Source organism: Eutrigla gurnardus (assembly GCF_963514095.1).
Source record: "Eutrigla gurnardus genome assembly, chromosome: 4".
Taxonomy (NCBI): domain Eukaryota; kingdom Metazoa; phylum Chordata; class Actinopteri; order Perciformes; family Triglidae; genus Eutrigla; species Eutrigla gurnardus.
In genome coordinates, this window is record NC_139918.1 from 11597743 (window position 1) to 11603010 (window position 5268).

Here is a 5268-nt window from a genome sequence, read left to right on the forward strand (position 1 = left end):
CGTCGTCGGCACCCTTTGCCCGCGGACGCAGGAGCCAAACGAGACGGCAGCCAGTAAATCTTTTGTTTGTTTAACTTTAACATTGTGATATATTTTTAACAAATAAAAAGGCGCAACATTACATTTCAACCTTTCATTGTTCGTGTCATTCTTTAAAAGAAATGTCCATGACGTTGTGCAACTACTAAGACATGATCACTGCAGATGTGGCATCAGTATAAGTGTGAGACCATGATATGTATGCGTGTAACGTGCGTGCCGCAGCTGAGTCGGGCGTCTTCCTGTGCGGTCCTCTGGACCGTCACAGTCTCCATGTTTGCTGCGGATTGTTGGTTCTTCACTGCTCTGAGATCAGCAGTCAAACAAACATTACAGAGTTGTTCTGTAGTATTTGACTGAAGATTTGTGTTGATGCACATGTTGCTGGTTGTTTCTCTTCCACTGCACGGTTCCTAAGAGATGGAGCACCAGATCTTCCTTCATCATTGTTCTCACCACTTTGACAATTTGGAAAGAAATTTACAACTGCATTCATTAGTTGATCATGTTCATGATAAAAAAAGTTACATTGTACTGTAAACTACAATGTTTGTATGTTGAAATTGAAACTATAATAAAATTCTGAAAGCTCAATATTTTTTATAGTTCAAGTTGTTTTTTCTTTTTTTTCCATGAAGGGGTTGTCGTTTAATTTAGATGTAATGAATCACAATTCAAAATGAACCCTAGATGCCAGTTTTGACCGCCTTTTTGAAAAGTACGCTATTTTCTAAAAAAATTTGACTAGTCACCGTCTGACCCATCTGAATAATAAGTGAGAAGATTGATTTTGTTGCATTGTTACTTTTTGTATGATGTCAGATTGAACAAAAGTTACGTTGGTACTGTTAACTACAAGAATTGTACCATAGAGTTCTGTTTTATCCATTTTTTACGGTCCCCTTTAAATTAAAGTGAACAATTTTCCCATTTCCCCAAGAAAACTTCTTAGTGTTTTGTAAAAATAAGGCCACTCATTAACACCCATTTTAGCCCCTCCCCCACTGACCTCTATGGTGACCCTCTACAACAAATTGGCATCCTTGATTAATACTTTTTTTTCAACTAAAATGGTTTTGATGTGTAGTTAGTGATAACCTCTTTTAGTCCGACAGCTCTAAAAACACAAACCAGAGAACAGCGGTTTAATCAAAAACTTGTCCACGACGCTGTGAAGACAGTTGTGAAGTCACGTTGGTAGTTGGTAACGTTTAGTGAGCCAACAGCAGTCAGAAAGTGGCGTGCTAACGTTGTTGTTAGCAGTATCACGCTAGCTGGCTAGCTAGCCGGTCAGAAGAGGAAGCATAGCCACACTGTAAACCCCAACAGTACTACTAACTTATAAGGACTGAGGGCACAATAATTAAAATCTGTTTAATAGTTGAAAGAACTTATAACTAATCAGTGATGTGAACGATTAATCTAGTTTTAATGTTCTGTGGCACAGCACTTATGAGTAAAGTATTCCCCATCAATGATCGCTTTTGAGTAAACGCTACGTGCACGGACGTCATGACGTCACGACGTTGTGAATCTGCTGCCCTGACCGACGGAATTTTTTTTGTCCAAGATGGCTGCCGTGTGCGAGAGTCCGCGTGTCATCTTCGTTCATGGATTAACTTGTAAGTAAACCAAACAAACTTGTCAAAACTGCTTTGCTTGTTATAACGTTGCATGGGTATCACAAATAATAAAGTGTTTGATCGTTAGACTGTGCTGCTTTTACATTTAGGGTACCGCGCAATGGCCGCGGTGATTCGCGCTCATATTTGAATTGCGGCGCCTGTGCTGCCATTAAAAATGACTATGTTAGCTAGTAACTCTTTTCAGTTAGCAGCCGTAGCGTTTCTTTGTGTGGCGCCCTTATCTGGTAAATATTTTTCTTCTTCTTACATGCACCCGAATGAACTAACGTAGGCCTAGTAGCTATCTTAAGACCAACAAACGTTAAGTTGCAGCTAGTTAAGCCATTAGCCGACTCAGTAACTTTTATGCACTTCAGTGCTAGTTACGTCCGTAGTAATGCATGGACATGAAGTTGGTTAGCTTATGCAATCTGCAAGCTTACATTGAACCTCCATTTTTTCTTTCCTCATAGGCTGAAGTGGATGCAGAGAAGCGAGCATGCACACAAATCAAGGTAACTGAGATTTAGCTTGTGCTGCTCCCCCTCCATAAATGGGCTAACATTTTATTATTATTTGTAACAATCAAGTCTGTCTGTCTGTGTGTGTGCATTTGAAGATCTATGTAATTGACTGTATATGACCTACAGTCACTTATATCATCTGAGAACAACTTTATTGGTAAGTTATATTAACACTTGAGATTCTGGGTTAATAAATTGTAAAGCTGTTGTTGAGTAGCCTACATAATTTAACTGGTTTCTTACTGCTTATTGTATCTGTTTCCACAGGATCAAGTTGAGAATATTGACCAGCACTGACCTTTTTCTTTGGTAAGCCAAATTATTTAAACTCACTTGTAGGAGAATTCATTTAGTTTGAAAGTAAGCACTTCAAATGATGGAGTGGAAGTGCAAGTTGGGTGCTGTGTCCACAGACAACCAGACACAGTTATTTAAGCACTACATAGCCATTATTCAAGAGTTAGTCCTTTGCCATGTCTCTACACCTCCTGCATTTGTACATTTCTGTAATTAATGCACTGAAATTCATTTATCGCGGTTTCACAAAGACACATGTAGAGCTGGTGCAAGTGAAGGAGCACAAGCAGGACACAGTTTTTTACATGTCCCTTGTGTGACTTCAGACCGCCCTTCTCAGAGGCAACACTGTCACACTGATGACTTTTGCCCTGCGTCGCCAAGAGATCGTTCAGGGGGATCAAATGGTGAAGGAGTTCCTACAGAAATGGCCGGCTCTTCGGATGGAATCGCAGGTAAAACAGGCTCACTCTTTCTCATTTCTACCAATCTTTACACATCTTTCTCAGTCTGCCCTCTCTAAACATGTTTCATCCCAATTCATTTGTCCTATTGTGTTTTTTTATTTTGTTTTGTAGGTTTGTGCAGTTCCACCGCATCACAAACGTCAATCTACGGAACCAGTTTTATGCTGAGCTTGACCGGCACACACCACAACTGTTGGCCATATACAGACAGAAGGCAGAACACACCGGCAAGATAGCACAGGCGCTGCATGACATCCTACATATTTATGACCTCCAGGTGAGTTAAAGTTGAACTTGGTCCAAATCAAGTTATACGGACAACAGTGACAGCAACAAAGTTCATCATGTTCAATTTGCTTGTCCTTTCAGCAAGAACAAGATGTCAACATGAGACGCACTGCAGCCCTACGTGCCCTCCCGGTATACCTGCGTGAGGAGGACCCACCGTTCTTCAAGACGTGGAATGTAAGTATGCACTGCTTTCGCAGAACTGTTAGTATCAATGAGGTGATATTGCTTGCTTTGTATGGATAGCATTATTTTCAACACTAAAAGCTGCCTAACTATACAACGCAACCACCTTCCAAACCCTGTGTGGAGGCGTGAGTGTGGATGCATATGGATACATACAGTATGTGGTATAGAAGCCCTGTAATCCTTAAGTTTAACTTCCCACAAAGCCCTGACCTCACCTTGCCCAGAGGGCTAATAATTTGGTTGACCTTTTGACCTTACCACTCATGAAATAACACACACACACATACACACACACACACACACACACTACTTTCCTACCTCCTCCCTTCCTTCTTTCCTCCCTCCCTGCCCCTCCCTTCATTCCTTCCTTCCTCATTTTTTCTTCCTTCCTTCTTCCCGTCCTTCCCTTTTTCTTTCCTTCCTTCTTCCCCTCCTTCCCTTTTTCTTTCCTTCCTTCCTTCTGTCCCTCCATCCCTCCTCACTTCTTTCCTTCCTTCCTCCCTTCTTCCCCCTGTCCTTCCTTCAGCTTCCTTCCTTGACCTGATGACAACTGGAGGGTTTAAAAGACCTATATGAGACACATTGACATGCTTACATGTATACCTACCTCTTGGATGGTGACTAGACTTTAGACTTTAGACCTTTATTTATCCCACAACGGGGAAATTTACTTGTTACAGCAGCAGGTGGAGCAGACATACAATAAATACACCAGCAGGTAGACAGACAGACATCCAATATACAGGGGACATAAAACAAGTAGACTTAAAATACTAAAAGTACAAGAAGGGATTTCACTAAGAGACAGAAAATATAAATGTGTAGAAAAATAAAATAAAATAGGATAAAAGGTATTTACAAGGTAATTATTGCACACAGTAATTACACAGAATGGAGGAGGTAGAAGTGGTAGTAGTGCAACATATGGTTATGTTAAGGTGCTTATGGTGCTACATTAAGAGATTGTGGTGTAGAATAGTCAGTTGAAATACCTACCTAATACTTAGCTGTTGAGTCATGACCTGTGAAATAGTAATATAATGCAATTGTCTAGTTCCTGAAAGTTAACCTTGTATAACCTGCATATTCCAGGAGGACGATTCGCCTGAGCCAGACATCACTGACACGCCTGTTGCCCTTGTCACGGTGGTCTCCGAGAGCACTACAAGTCCAGTTGACTTCAGTCCTGCATCCATTGCTATTGTGGTAGAAGATGAGCTTGTGATGAGCAACATCCCCAGGTTGGCTAAAGCATTTGCATTGTTGTTTGGTTTGATGTATGTATTGCATTTGGACTACCCCAGGAAACTCATTCACACTTTTACCTTCATCCAGAAAGTGCTGATGGGACCACGTGTCTTAATGTGACAGTATGTTGAATATGCTTTTGCCCAAAGCATCTGAATGGAAGTTACACCTGGTAGGCTGTCTAACCACAAAAGCTACCTGTTCATGTTTGCACTTTAAAAATAGATTACAGTTTTAATTGTTAGCTATTGTAAATTTCTGTCATTTATTCACTGAAAATTCCTTTATAATGTGTAGAGCTGGTGCAAGTAAAGGAGCACAAGCAGGACAAACAGTTTTTACATGTCCCTTATCCACCAAGTGGTCATTCGTTCATGGTTGCCTTTTTAAAAAGTTAACAACTGTAAATCGGAATAGTGTGAGATATGCCCTTTAAAATAATGTATTTATTTCATTTTTATTTTATTTTATGAAAGAGCTCTTGGTCCTTTGTTGTAAGACTTATGCACAAAGGCGAGTGGTATTATTTATTTCAGTTTTATTTATGTTTAAAATTGCTTTGCAGTTTGATGAGCTGTAAGATCCTTTTAA

At 40.3% G+C, this 5268-nt stretch overlaps 1 long non-coding RNA gene across 1 annotated transcript; it reads left to right on the forward strand.

The window, feature by feature from the left end:
- The first annotated feature begins 2034 nt into the window (after positions 1 to 2034).
- On the forward strand, positions 2035 to 4777 carry LOC311013006. The gene is made up of 7 exons (XR_014597093.1): positions 2035 to 2179; positions 2284 to 2345; positions 2456 to 2497; positions 2812 to 2940; positions 3160 to 3229; positions 3322 to 3417; positions 4522 to 4777. It is a non-coding gene; the product is annotated as an uncharacterized lncRNA (long non-coding RNA).
- Positions 4778 to 5268: the final 491 nt, after the last annotated feature.